Genomic DNA, 15,272 nt, shown 5'->3' with positions numbered 1-15,272 from the left:
ACTATAGAGAATGACAGCACTGATAAGGGAAAACAACTATTTGAGGAAAAAAAAGTTGTTTAAAAGGACAATTTCTGAAAGACCTTTGGAGTCACAAAGTCTAATGTCCAGTGACTTTGTGGCAGTTCCAAACTCCAAGGAGAGCACATTGTATTACATTTATCTTGCTCAGCAATAAAATTCTTGATTGAGCTCTCTAAGCCATAATAACTGTTGTTCATGGACCTCAACAGCAAAAACTTCAGTTACACACAGAATTGGTATTTAAAATAGTTATCTAGTCTATTTTAAAGACTTCAATACTTTTCCTCCATTGGCATTTTGAATTTGGCAGCATGGTATGGTATGAAATTACTTCTACTTTGGTGTGACATCTGTACTTGCTTGGTTTTAGCCATGGCAGCTGTGTCCCAACTGTTCAAACCCCCAGGGCCATCTCCTCTACAGGAAAATGTGCCAGCTTCTCTCTACCCAGCACTATTTTAATAAGCCAAATGACCGCCTAGTGTTCATCAGTGTTGAAATATCTTCAGCAGAATCATTCTAGACTGCCCTTACTCATCCATGACCCCACCCAAATTATGTTCATTGTTTTGCTCACAGTACATAAATATTCCTTATAGTTTGTCTTTAAATGGGTGTTTTCTCAGGGCAGTTAATAAAAATGATGGGAGAATGCAATGGATCTTGGGAATTACATTTTCCCTCCCTTAGCAAGTAAGCGACAGGTACTAGCCATATGGAAATGGAAATTCTTCTCTACTTCCAAGTGATTCTGTGCCATTTAATAGAAATACAGTGTAGATTATATGACTTGGGGGAGAAAGAGTTCCATAGAAGGTTTAAGAAAAGAATGCCTTGCACTGAGCTATGTATAAAAATGTTGAATCACTATATTGCACACCTGAAGCTAATGTAACACTGTATGTTGACTCTACTGGAATTAAAATAAAAAACCCCGGGGTGCCTGGGTGGCTCAGTCATTAAGCATCTGCCTTTGGCTCAGGTCATGATCCCAGGGTGTTGGGATCGAGCCCCACATTGGGTTCCCTGTTCAGCAGGAAGCATGCTTCTCCCTCTCCTACTCCCCCTGCTTGTGTTCCCTCTCTCGCTGTGTCTCTCTCTGTCAAATCTTAAAAAACCCAAAAGAAAACACTGGGTGTCAGGGGGAGGGGTGAGGAAGAATGCCTTATGCCAGTGCTGCTCCTGGAGGGACCATTCATTCTAGGAAACAATACTGTAGATACTGTGATTCTGCATGGAGTACAACCCAGCTTCTGAGCTTGCTTGTCACAGAAGAAGGTGGGCAGCACTCAGGTTTCTATCTAGCGCTGGTTTTGAAGTGGCTTTGTTTGCTGACCAACTCCTTGGGTGTTATAACATATAAACCGATAGGATATAAACAGTTTGAGATATTCTTATTTGACTTAGACTCTTTGTAAATCAGTCATTCTCTTGGTACAACTCAAGGAGTATAAATTTTTTTCACCTTTATTTCTACCATGTAGTTTATTTTTCAGAGTTAATCTTTTTCTATTTTTACCTACTGTCTGCATCTAAATCTTGTGGTCCCTGTATCTTTATAGAAAGTTACTGATACACTTTAACTTGGATGCTAGGTTGGTGTTAGTTTTGGATGTTACAGAGATCATTGTATGTAGCTATTGTTGCTCCATGATTAGGTTTTCTCCTTCAGTGCCTGAGACACGTGTAGATGGTTGGTGTGCTGCACTGCCTTATGTGCCTGGCTACTATTTTTTTTTAAATTTTTTTATTAACATATAATGTATTATTTGTTTCAGGGGTACAGGTCTGTGATTCATCAGTCTTATACAATTCACAGCGCTCACCATAGTACATACCCTCCCCAGTGTACATCACCCCCCTGGCTCCTATTGTACCTGCTCTCTGTTGCCTCATAGGAATTCCATGTACATATTTGAGAAGGACAGTGGGTAGGATTTTCCTAGTGGGGGTGTATTGCATCCCAAATTCTGGTGGTGCTGTGGGTTAGGATATGTGGAAATCGATTTTGGAGCAATGATAGGTTTTTATCTTCCGAAATTCCTATGACAGCTTAACTCAGCCCCACTTAAATCTGCTGGACTATGTGCGTTTTCCACTCCGGGTTGGTACTTGACTTTGGGTCGGTACTTGACTTTGGGTCATGGCTTGGAGATTCTCTCTTAGAAGTAGGCCTTGCTGCTCTCTGCCCATCCTTCAGCCCTCAATTTTGCTGCTTTCTGCCTTGAGATAAAGGCAATGCTAGTTTGTTTCCCATCCTTTGACTTCATCCCAGTGCTTGGCGCTTTTCTTGGAAGGGGAGTATCCATTAGGAGGTACTTGAGGAATCTAACTTCCCCCAGTTCTCTTGGTTCTAATCTTATTTTTTTCCTGCTTCCTTCCTTCCTGTGTCTTCTAGCATTATCATTAATGAATTGATTCAAATTCCTAGTCCTTCATGATTATCTGACTCTGTTGTGTTGGATTCCTACAGGAGAAAAGGGCCAATGTAGGTGAGGCAGAATGTTCTGGTCTCTGCGATCAGCTAGGCCACCTAGGCTGAAGTGAAGTCATTTCTAGGATTTTTACCAAAAGCTGTTGAAATAGCCATACACTCTAGTATTTTGACATTTCCTTACCAACTTCCCTAAAGATTTAGCATGGGGAGTTATGTGGACTGTGTCCTAAAATGCACAAAGGAGTGTAGTTGGTTGCTTTGCAGTGGTATAACAAGGATGATGAACACAACTCTCAGCCATGGATAGGGGAATCATTTACAGCCTGCTCCTATTTTCATATTTTAGGTCCACCACCAGTCACATCCCATTTCCAGGGGCCATTATATATGCCAAGATTCTTTTTGAGAGCTATAGAATAAATACTTTCTAGTTTAATGAAAAGGCATTTTTTGATAGACTTATCAAGTAGGTCTCAGAAACAAAGACTGTCAATGATGCCTTGGGAAGGTCAGGGACGAAGGCCATTTCAGGAATGTATGAACCAGGCACCTTTCATGGCCCTGGTCTGATTAACTCCCTCCAGTTATTTCCTATCTTCATGTTACTTCACTCAGGATTCAAATTCCTGGGAGAGCAGGGGAAACTGATTAGGTCATGTCCCATCTTGATAGTGGGGAGGCAGGCATGGTTAATAGGCTCACCAAAATCATGCAGAACAGTGAGGGAGAAATTTCCTTTTGGGTAGGAAAAAAGTAGCAGATGTCCATTTTGCCATTTCTCCTAAGCTTTTATGCCTTGTTTAGTGGAGTGTGTTGGTTTTCTCTTGACTTTGTTTTTTGTTTTTTGTTTTGGTTAAAGATTTTATTTATTTATTTGACAGAGAGATACACAGCGAGAGAGGGAACACAAGCAGGGGGAGTGGGAGAGGGAGAAGCAGGCTTCCCACTGAACAGGGAGCCCGATGCGGGGCTCGAACCCAGGACCCTGGGACCATGACCTAAGCCGAAGGCAGACGCTTAAACATCTGAGCCACCCAGGCGCCCCTGTTTTCTCTTGACTTTGAATCTGACTCTACCCATGCATGATACTGTCACTCTGGGTATATCAGAATGGATCTGGAGGGAGGCAGGGTATTGTCAGTTGGCTTTGGGTGTCTGGTCTTACGGATTTTTTTTTTTTTTTTCTGTTTGGTGTTGGGTGCTATGTAAATGGCAGTTTGGCAATGGACTCTCTAGAGATCGTGATGGCATCAAGCTTTTTAAGACTTTAAGTAATTTCTACACCCAACGTGGGACTTGAACTTACAACTGTGAGATCAAGAGTCACATGTTCTACTGACTGAACCAGCCAGGCTGCATCAAACTTTCTTTAAGGGAAAGAGTAAAAGCCACATTCTTCTTGGTGCTGGTCACCAGATTTGGACTATACTTCTGGGAAGGTCCTTCATTTCTGTCTGCCACAAATAATTTATTGAGAATTTGCTGTGTTCCAGGTACTCCATTAGGCACAGTGGATACTAAGAAAGACTAAGCCATAGCTCCTGCCTTTTGAAGAGCTCACAGTTTAGCAGAAGGCTGTTACTGATTGAATTGTGCCCCCCTAAAATTCTTGTGTTGAAGCCCTAATCTTCACCACCTCAGAATGTGACTGTATTTGGAGATAAGGTCTTTAAGGAGGCAATTAAGTTAAAATGAGATCATTAGGGTGGGCCCTGATCCAGTGTGACTGATCTAAGAGGAGAAAATTTGGACACACATACACATAGCAGGAGAATGCCATGTGACCATGAAGACCTGTACAGACCAAGAAGAGAGGTCTTAGAAGAAAGCAGCCCTGGGGGTGACTTGATATCCAACTTCTTGGGAACAGAGGAAATAGATTTCTTTTGTTTAAGCCAGGTGGTCTTTTGTGGCAGCCCTAGGAAACTAACACAGAGGCCAGTAGGCTTAAAGGAAAATTACAGTGCAAATTCTTTGACTGTGGCAGTATGAGCTCCCTAATAATCTAGAAGGTATAGGTGGAGTATCTTAGCTGTCCTTTGGCCTTGGGTAGGTGGCAGGAACATACTGATGTTTTCATTGAATAGATATTTGAGCAGTTAGTATATGCTGGTATTAGAGTGTTAGTGGCTGGGATGATAATAGTTTCTTGAGCATTCACTGTATTCCATCACCATACTACTTGCCTGGTATATCACATGAATAAGATCTAGTTCTTGCCTTCAAGAAGCTCCTATCTAGTGGGAGGAAATGAATGTGAAAAGAAATTCAAGAAAGAGAGTTAGCAGTGCTAACATGTACTAGAGGCATAAAAGTGGGCGACATCAAGTCTACCTAAGGAGTTGAGGAAAAGCTTCCTGGAGAAAAGATTTGAGCTGAATCTTAAGAGGTGTGCTTAGTGAACAGATTAGGGAAGGTTGTCCCAGGGAGTAGGAATAGAATAAGCAAAGGTGTAGAGGTATACAGCAGTATCCTATGTTTGGGAATATCATGTATGTCTGTATGATTGGAATAGAGGTTCTAGGTGGTTGTGTGGCAAGAGTTGAAGCTCAAGGGTCAGTAGAAACCAAATCAAGAGCCTTATATGTGAAGATAAAAGAGTGGGCAAGGAAGGGGTTTAAGCAGGTGATGAGCCTTGGCTTTTAGAGAGAGAGTTTGGAGACTGTGTCAGATGGGTGGGGGTGGTTCATAAGCTCGTGTGGCCAAGGAAATCCATGAAGATTCTATTGTGTAGGTTGAGGAGAGAGGAGATGAAATCCTGAACGAAGGCAGTAGCAGTAGGTATGGAGGTGAGAAATAGTTCTGAAGAATAGACTGGTGTGCTGGAGCCATTTGTGCACATCTCTTCCAAACTCCATGTTCAGTGAGCTCACATTGGTGGCTTGAAACTGGCTATGGTGTGGGGTATTTACATCACAGACTCAGAAAGTACTGCAAGTTTGGACTTTTTTTTTTTTTTTTTTTAGCCTGGAGAGCTGATGGTTAAACACTTACCTGCATGCCACTGAATATTAAGAAGGTAGAGTTGGAAACTTATTGAATGTAGAGGTAAAAGAAAAGAGATTGCAAATGATAACCCACAGATTTGTGGCTTGGGTAAGGGGTGGAATGGAGTGCTTTTCTTTAAGATGAGGAAAACTAGAAGAGAAAGTGATTTGGGTGAGGACTTAGAGAAGAGAGACTGTACTTACAATATAATTTTAGGCTTGATGAGTTTGAAACCTGTGGGAGAATTTAGTTGGAAATGTGTAAGAGGTAGACAAGGGTTGAGAACTGGAGCCTAGGGAATGGGATTTATGAGTAATTTGAAGCTGTGGAAATCTGATCATTCAGAGTAGTAAGAAAAAGACCAAACCTAGAGTTGTGGGGGAAGGCCAGCATTTAGGGAGTAGAAAGAGGAGGGAGGAGCCAGCACAGTGAGGAATGGCCAGACATGGAAGAGACAGCCTCTGGATGGCCTTTTCCCAAGCACTCAAGAACCCATTACTTGACCCAAGAGCAGGTGCTCCACTCAGCTTTTCTAAGTTGGTGGTGGGGCTCTGAGGGAGAAATAAAGGGTACTTTAAAACACACCCTCGGATTCTCCTGTGTTGATCAGAGTTTAAGTCACTATTTTTCATCTAGTGGATTTCAACCACTGTGTTTAGAATAGGGAGTAGAGTGGGGTGGGAGGGATGGGGTGACTGGGTGATGGACACTGGGGAGGGTATGTGTTCTGGTAAGCGCTGTGAATTGTACAAGACTGTTGAATCTCAGATCTGTACCTCTGAAACAAATAATGCAATATATGTTAAGAAAGAAAAAAAGAAGAAGAAGAATGTAGCAGGAGGGGAAGAATGAAGGGGGGGAAATCGGAGGGGGAGAAGAACCATGAGAGACAATGGACTCTGAAAAACAAACTGAGGGTTCTAGAGGGGAGGGGGTTGGGAGGATGGGTTAGCCTGGTGATGGGTATTGAGGAGGGCACGTTCTGCATGGAGCACTGGGTGTTATGCACAAACAATGAATCATGGAACACTATATCTAAAACTAATGATGTAATGTATGGGGATTAACATAACAATAAAAAAATTAAAAAAAAAAGAATAGGGGGTAGAATAGAATTGAAAACTTCATAGTTCTTTGTGCCTAGTAAGGGTAGGTTACATTGTACATGTCAGTTAATGTGTTTTTGTATATTTGTGTTTCAGATATAGATGTGTGTGCATATGTATAGTTGTGTTATATAATGTGTATATTTCTCACTGTGGGTCATAGCAAAAAATAAAATTTGGAAGCCACTGGTTTAAATGATTCCCTTGTTAAAAATTTGTAGTTTGAGGAATCTTTCCCATACCTAACATGGTTTCTCCTGGTCAGCTGCTTTCTGATCCAAATTCTCCTTCTAGCCATGAGTTGATGGCAGCCTTCCCAGTTCTTATCAAGTATCGGGTGGAATGTCTCTGGTGGTATTTTTTTTTGGGCATGGCTCACTTCCTTTCCCTTTTTGCCAATGAAAAGGAACATGTCTCCACAATGAGCTCAACCCTGCAGGGTTTGCCCTGTAAACCTTGACTTTCCCAAGGCTATGAAAACCCACTCTTAACTGGCTCTAAGACCAGACTAGTTCAACTGGTTTGTTTCCTATGAGGTCTTTTAATTGCAGAAAAATAAGTGTTAAATCTATGAAACTTAGATTGTTTTACTTGGATGAGTCTGTATTTATCCTGGAGAAGTTCTTTAGTTGGTAATTGTTGCCCTTTATGGAAAGATGTTTGTAGGAGGCCTGAAATGTTTTTGTAAATTGTTTCCAAAATCAAAGGGAGTTGAAAGAAAAAGTTCACCTCCTAAAGCAGTGATAGTCTTTATTTTGGGGTTAGATTTTGTAATAGATCTCTGGGCTATGTCTTCTTTTAGAGAGTTCATTTCTGTGCTATGTGTCTATCAGAATAGGATGTTCAGTATGTGAAGTACGTCTGAGTCCTTTGAGTCATTCACAGCTGGAAAACTCAGACCTCATCTTTGTGATTCAGCTTCACTGATGTACTCATTTTCAAAGACGAAGTCTATTTGATATTAAGAGAGAAATTTTGGCTTTTAAGTTTTAGATGACTTTTTAGATAGAAAGTATTTTTTAAGTATTTGAGAAGTCTATTTTTCATGCTATTTCTAGTGAAAAAGTTTCAACTAACAAATGGTCTTGGTGCCTTTTCATGTATACTGAATTCAAAATATACTGGGGAATATGATAAAAGTTAACTAAAGAGGAAGAAAGCATAAGTAGTTAAGTATATAGACTCTGTCATATATGGGCTGTGTGATAATGTGGCATTAGATGAATTAAACTTTCTGTGGCTTGGTTTCTTCATATAAAAAGTGAAGATGGTAATAGTATTTATCACATTGAGGATTAAATGATTAAACACATAAAAAAATCATAGAATAGTCCCTGACACATAGTACGTGTTCAATAAAAGTATTACTATTATTATGAAGGTGTAGCCTTTTTTTTCTTTTTTTAAGATTTTATTTATTTGACACAGAGCACAAGCAGGGGGAGCGTCAGGCAGAAGGAGAGGGGGAAGCAGGCTCCCCGCTCAGCAGGGAGCTCGATGGGGGGCTCGATCCCAGGACCCTGGGATCATGACCTGAGCCAAAGCAGACGCTTAACCGACTGAGCCACCCAGGCAGCCCAGGTGTAGCCTTTCTATAAGTTGTTCATGAACAGCAGTGCAGGTGAGTTGGTTAGCAAGTATTTGTTGGGAACTCTGTCACAGTTCCAGATCATGGAAAGACAGATGATGACATCATATCTCATATCAAATAATGAGATCTATCCATATGTCCTTATAGCAGGTACATGCCATTCAGTTTTCTAAGTACTTTCTAAGTAGGAAATCACTTAATCCTTTCAACCATGCTAAAAGATTGAGCCATTTGTTCAAGGTTTTAGAGCCAGCTAGTGTGTGATGGAGGCAAGCTTCTAACCCATGCAGTGAACTTTCAGAGCCAGCTTTCTAACAACTGTTATGGATAAGTCCATGTGTTTGCTGTCCTCAAGGAACTTACAATTTATATAAGGAGGTAGATACATTAAGAATCGAGTAATTCTATTAGTAGCAGTAATAGCTACCATTTATTGAATGCTTATAAGAAGCTATAAAGAACATAGGCTCTGAGACAAATTGTTTGGGTGTAATTCCTGTCTTGCTGCTTATTACCTATGTGATTTTTGGACCAGTTACTCCCTTTGTTCCTGTTTACTTATCCATAAAGTGTTGTGAGGATTAAATGAGTTAATATATGTAAAGTACTTAAAATAGTGCTTGGCACATAGTGCTATATAAATGTAAGTCATTCCTAATAGGACTACTGTTATGGCCTGTTTTAATCCTCATGCCATTCTTGAGAGGGTTTTTCAGATAAGTAAACTGAGACTTTGGGCAGTTAAATACCTTGCTGAAGTCACCCAGTGGTGGCCAGGAAGTGCAAGTACAGTGCTTAATTCCTGTTTGCTCCTGAGGCTTGTGTTCTTAACCGTGTATGGTACTGCCTCTCTAGAATACAATGTGAACTAGGACACGTGCTGTCATACAGATTTCAACAAAGTGCACTTCAGCTGAGAGCTGACTTCTCCATGACTGGGAAGGGTTCTAAAGCTTAGAGTTCTGGGGCCTGGGAGAAATGGTAAGATTGGGAAGGAACTTCCCCAAAGAGAAAGCCATGGTTTTTGGTAGGTCCCAACAGTATCAGGGACCAGTGTCCTATTTCCATGAGAGGTGACAGGGCCCCTGATAGAATTGCATACAGTATTAGAGTCTTGAGAACTGTGCATGGGGCGCCTGGGTGGCTCAGACGGTTAAGCGTCTGCCTTCAGCTCGGGTCATGATCCCAGGACCCTGGGATGGAGTCCCCCATCGGGCTCCCTGCTCAGCGGGGCGCCTGCTTCTCCCCTGCCTGCTACTCTCCCTGCTTGTACATGCTCACTGTCTGTCTGTGTCAAATAAATAAATACAAAAAAATCCTAAAAAAAAACTGCACAGCCTTGCACTCTGAGGTGAAGGACACCCTGTGTCCTGGGCTTGGGCTGCAAGTGGACCCACTGACTTGGACATAGAGTTTCAGGGTAGGGTTTGTGTTGGACTGAGCACATTAGCTCTCTTGTTCTTCGGAGAGGAAGATAGATTTACATAATAAAACCAAGAGTCAGTTTCTCACCAAGCCTCTGGAGTGGGGGCTCAAAGTTTGGTTCAGTCTGACATTTCTTATACCCAGAATTATGGAGTAAAATTTTAAATCCATTTCAGAAATTTAAATTGGTGTTCAGAGAAGGGAAAGATATGAGTAGGCTGGACTACGTAAGAAAGACTCCTAGAGAAGATTGCATTTGAACTTGGCCTTGGCAGATGGAAAGAAAAGTATAGACAAGGAGGGTTTTCTGTGGGAAGTGTTCAGGACAGTGAAGAGCCCAGGCTTGTAGGAACTTCAGCAAATCAGGTTGCAAAAGCAGTTTCTGGGTTCTTTTTCTTTTTTTTTTAATTTTTAAACTTAAATTCAATTTAATTAACATATGCTGTATTACTAGTTTCAGAGGTAGAATCCAGCGATTCACCAGTTGCATACAACACCCAGTGTTCATCACTTTAAGTGCCCTTCTGATGAAAACAGGGAGACAAATCATGGGAGACTCTTAACTACAGGCAACAGACTGAGGGTTGCTGGAGGGGAGGTGGGTGAGGGATGGGGTGGTTGGGCTCTTCTAAGAAGAGCTCCAAAAACCAGGTGGGGAATCTGAGCTTGTTTTTGAGGTTAATAGGGAGTCATTTGGGTATTAGAACTGAAGAATGACATGATGAAATAAGATTTTGGGGAATTAAGCCTGGAAAAACAATGTGGCCATATTTTATAGAGGAGAAACTGTGTAGCAGTGCCTGAGTGAGGGATAAGGGCTGGGATTGGGGGCAGCAGCAGGCATTTGAAGGAGAGAAAAAATCCTGAGTAATATTGCCAAGGCAGAATGGTGGTTAGGGGCTGGACCGATGCTGCTTAAAGGAGAAGAGAGAAGAGAAGAGGAAGTTCGGAAGCAAATGTCACTCCCAAGATGTCTATCCTTGGAGCCTGTGTAACGAGAATGATTAGAAATGAGGCAGTTTGGATGTGGAAATTGGGGGAAAGTCGGGGAGAGAGATTCAATTTTAGATAGTTTGCATTTTATCTGACAGTGCATGCAACTCTCATGTATTTTTTGGCAAAGGTTTAAAGTCTTCACAGTGATAAATTTGGGGGATAGAACATGCCACCTAATCATCTTCTTATGTCGTAGTTTGTTCTGCCCTTCTATCCAACTAGATGTTGGTTTGGCATTTACCACAAAGTTACTATGGGAGAAGATAAATGAAGAGCTACAGTTTCTTTTGTGGGGGTGTGGCCGATGGGTTAGATGAATACTGAGAGTAACTGATAAATGTGTTTCAGTGTAAAGACCCAGCTGAATAAAGACTCAGGCTAAATATGCACTCTTCCTGGGCGCCTGGGTGGCTCAGTCAGTTAAGCGACTGCCTTCGGCTCAGGTCATGATCCTGGAGTCCCGGGATCGAGTCCCACATCGGGCTCCCTGCTTGGCAGGGAGTCTGCTTCTCCCTCTGACCCTCCTCCCTCTCATGCTCTCTGTCTCTCATTCTCTCTCTCTCTCAAATAAATAAATAAAATCTTAAAAAAAAAAAAAAATGCACTCTTCCTATTCTAATTGTAAACTGTCATTAAAAGAAAATTCATTAAATGCTGACATTTTTAATTAACAGAAAAGTGAAATTATAATCCATAATACTAAGAACTTTGTAATCGAGGTTTCCCAAGACACTTACCTTAAACAGTGATTGGCTTCTTAGCACTATAACGTTTCAGGAGCATTTGGAGTTAATAACAACCGTGAATAGAAGACAGATGATCGTTTTCAACTGTTCTTAAGCTTAGTAATAGCAGTGTAGGAGGAAGGGAGCAAAAATGATGCAAAATAGGAGTGGCTTCCTTAATAATGCTGAATAGTGTGAATATAATGTAATTTATTAGAAAAACAGCAATTATGTCAATAATACATATTCTGCCAGAGTATTTGTACAATGGGAGTTGTCATATAAATTACAGGAAAATGGATCTAACAAATTGTGCTCAAAATTATGGTAAGAGTATGTTTTCAGAAGAAGTTAAGGAGATTATCCCTTTTGTGTATGGAAAATGATAAATGAAAAGGCAGATTATAAAATATTGGGTGGTAATATCCCATTTTTGTAAAAACGATCTTTAAATGTAGAAGAAAAATGACTTACAGTGTATGTATATTGAAATTTAATGGTTGTTTAGGTGGTGAGTTTGACTTCTTTCTTTAGGATTCTTGTAGTTTTTTCATTTTAAAATCTAAAACAAACATACTAACTTTCATAAGAACCAGAAAATAATTATTTAGAAAAAGAGGCTAGCATTTCTAGGCTAGGAAGTAGGGAGACTGAATCATTCTATTTTTAGTGGCTTTATAATTTTTAACTATATGATTCTTATTTTTTTAAAGGATTTTATTTGAGAGAAAGAGCAGGAGCAGGGAGAGAGGGAGAAGCAGAATCCCTGCTGAGCAGAGAGCCGGATATGGGGCTCAATCCCAGGACCCTGGGATCATAACCTGAACTGAAGGCAGGTGCTTAACCAACTGAGCCACCCAGGTGCCCCTGATTATTCTCAATTTAAACAGTTTTCTTTAATATTATAAATGGTTCTGTGTTAGAAATGTGGTAGAATATTCCATTGTATCAGTTCTTTAAATTGTTAAGATTGTTTTTGTAACTACTTTTCATACTTTTTATTGAAGGCTGGTGGAAAAATATGTAGTAAACCAATAATAAAAGTGAACAATAACTCCTGATTTTTTGAATTCTTATGATAAAATCATACTGTAGAATAGAATAAGTTTAAAAGGGTAAATGCATTTTAGCCAGCCCTTAAGTTTTTTGCCATCATATTGGAGTGCAGAGGTTTATAATCTTTTTTGTAACACAGTCCCCTCTGGATTAAAGCTAAAAACCCTCTTCCCAGAGGTACACATTAACTTTTGCCTGTAATTTCAAGGAGTGTTAAAAACAGGGCTGAGTTTTTCTTAAATGACCTCCTAACTAAAGAACAAGATTTGGGTCACGGTTATTCCATTTCCCATAAATGTCATGCACTGTTCAGTCTCATCAGAGGAACAGTTAAGAGCAAGTGTGTGTGTGTGTGTGTGTGTGTGTGTGTGTGTTTTATGGGGTTGGTTCACATGTTGCCAGCCCTTTTGATCCAGTGGACAACTGATGCCTTGTGCATGTAGCATCCATTTCGTTCTTTTTATCTGCCCCAGCATCCTACCAGCTGAATTAAGAAACAAAACCTCATAGGCTATTCTAAAGGAGTCTGAGAAATGTTGATGAGAGGAAGGACACATGGAAAAGAGGAATGTACAGTTAAAATTTTAGATTCTGGGACACAAGCTAGATTTTAGGTCAGCTGTGCTGAGAAGTGTGTGTTTGTGCATGTGTGTTGGGGTTTGGAAGTAGGGTAGGGAGTACTTGAGCTGTTTCTAGACAGTTCCATTTGTGTATGTCCAAGCATTGCAAGGCCTGTTTAGAAATTGCCTCACTGCTTAGAATTCTGTATTGTGAGATGTCTTTTAGTTGGAGACCGTGGAAAACCTTACCAGACTGGCTTGCGGCAAAAAAGAGAATCTTATAAATCAACTCCATGAGTGATGCTGGCATTAGCCAAACTCTGTGTAGGGCCTGGATAATGTGATCAGGACCCAGTTTCTTGCTCTTTCTGTGCTGCTGCCTAAGGTATCAGTGTCATTATTCGTATATCATCTTAAGGTTAGCTTGACACTGTCCTAGGATGGTGGTCAGCAACTGTTGGGACTCTGTGATTCCTTATTCATGTAGAACAGAGAAGGAGAGTATCCTTGTCTCAGAATTTCTAGCAAAAATTCTCGGGTTCATTCTGACTTAACTGACTTTGGTCACATGCCCACCTCTGAAATAGTCACTTGTGATGAAGGGAATCCATTAGGTTTTCCATCCCTGAAGCTGGGAGCAGTCAGCTTCCAATGAACCACAGTGATCCTCAGGTAACTGATGGATACTGAGAAGACAACCAATGGGATGGACGCTGGAGGACCTACTGAGTGCCCCCGTGAGGGGTTGGGTTTAAACTCAGCCACTTTGGAGAATGAGTTTAAATGAGTTTAAACTCAGCCACTTTGGAGAATGGGAGGGTCATGTGTTGTTTCCACCCTCCTGTAAATTGAAGAGGGGGGGAAATCATAGTTTTATGGAACTAGTATCCACCCACCTGTAAATTGGGGGGGGGGGGAAATCATGGTTTTATGGAAAAGAATTAAATAGAATAAAAAAGAGACCTCTGTATTTGAAGTGACAATTTTCTGAACCATCTTAGAAAACCAATGCAAATATTTCTGATGGGGAGGGAGTTCGGGAAGAGCAGATTTCCCTCTCTCGGTTGAAATGTACCAGAAGAAGCATTCTATAATACGAGCCAGGCCACTGGGCTGAGCACATTTTATACATTAGCCATGCAAATGTTTAAAACAACACCATATTTAGGTGTTTATCTCATTTTCCAGATAAGGGCTTATTCACGTTCTCACAGTTTATAAACAGAAGAGCTGGGTTTTAAACTCAGGTTTTCTTATTCTGAAGTCCATCTTGTTCCCTGAGCAAGTGTTGGATGTAGCTGTGTCCATCTGTACTCACCTCCTGTTAAAATCCTGGCTCTGCCCCTGCTTATGAAAGTGATGATCCATACTCTACCCATACCCAACTAGGGCCCTCATGGGACCAGAACAGACCTCGTTCTGGGCAGAAGTTTTCCCCACCGTGTCACCCTGTGTCAGTTGGGGGATCTACACCATGTTGTATGTGTGCCTTCTGAAAATGGGACTTTAGTTTGTCAGCCCCTCTTATTTCTCTAGAGGTCAGGGTGGGACTGGCGACAGACCTTTTCTCTGCTTCTCATTTTCTCCACTTGACCTTGAAAATGCCACTTAAAATGGAGTATTAGAAAGAATGATACAGGTGTGTATGAACATCTTATTTTAAAACCTATATATTCTTGGGGCGCCTGGGTGACTCAGTCGTTAAGCGTCTGCCTTTGGCTCAGGTCATGATCCTAGGGTCCTGGGATCGAGCCCTGCATCGGGCTCCCTGCTCTGTGGGGAGCCTGCTTCTCCCTCTCCCACTCCCCCTGCTTGTGTTCCCTTTCTCACTGTGTCTTTCTGTCAGATAAATAAGTAAAATCTTAAAAATATATATATATTCTTGTATTTTTTTTTTTAATGTAAAAACCCCATTCTTTGCGTGGAGGACACAAATTGGAGTTCTGTGAAGTCTTATATAATTATAACCTTAATGCATGCCTACGGGTTCTGTTTCATTTTTTAAAAACTAGATATGTGAAATGCTGAACGTTTAAAGATATTTTTCCTAATCTAGTGTTGTCTTGCCCACACCTAATTTTTTTTTTTTTTTTTATCTTAGCCTCATGGAATCTTTCTAAAGCAGTTAACCTACTTTTCCTAGCAATAACGACTCCTTGGTTCACACTTACTTCATCAGGGCATGTACTTTTAAATTAAATTACATAATTAGAATAACAGATACAATCACCACGAAAGGGACTTGGGAACGAATGTGACTGCTTCTTGGTGCCATCCACCTCAACTTTGGGAGCAGCCATGTGCCCACAAGCCGTGAGTGTTCTGTGCCCCATGTGACCAGCAGGCGGGTAGTCTGTATGCTTC

At 40.9% G+C, this 15,272-nt stretch overlaps 1 protein-coding gene across 1 annotated transcript in view; it reads left to right on the top strand.

Moving 5' to 3' along the window:
• GIPC2 (GIPC PDZ domain containing family member 2) overlaps nt 1-15,272 on the top strand; it is a 74,210-nt gene that overhangs the window by 38,365 nt on the left and 20,573 nt on the right. The window lies entirely within an intron of this gene.

This window comes from Phoca vitulina, unplaced genomic scaffold (assembly GCF_004348235.1).
Source record: "Phoca vitulina isolate PV1807 unplaced genomic scaffold, GSC_HSeal_1.0 scaffold2, whole genome shotgun sequence".
Lineage (NCBI taxonomy): Eukaryota > Metazoa > Chordata > Mammalia > Carnivora > Phocidae > Phoca > Phoca vitulina.
The sequence above is the reverse complement of the archived record's forward strand: the minus strand, read 5'-3'. Positions and strand labels throughout refer to the sequence as shown.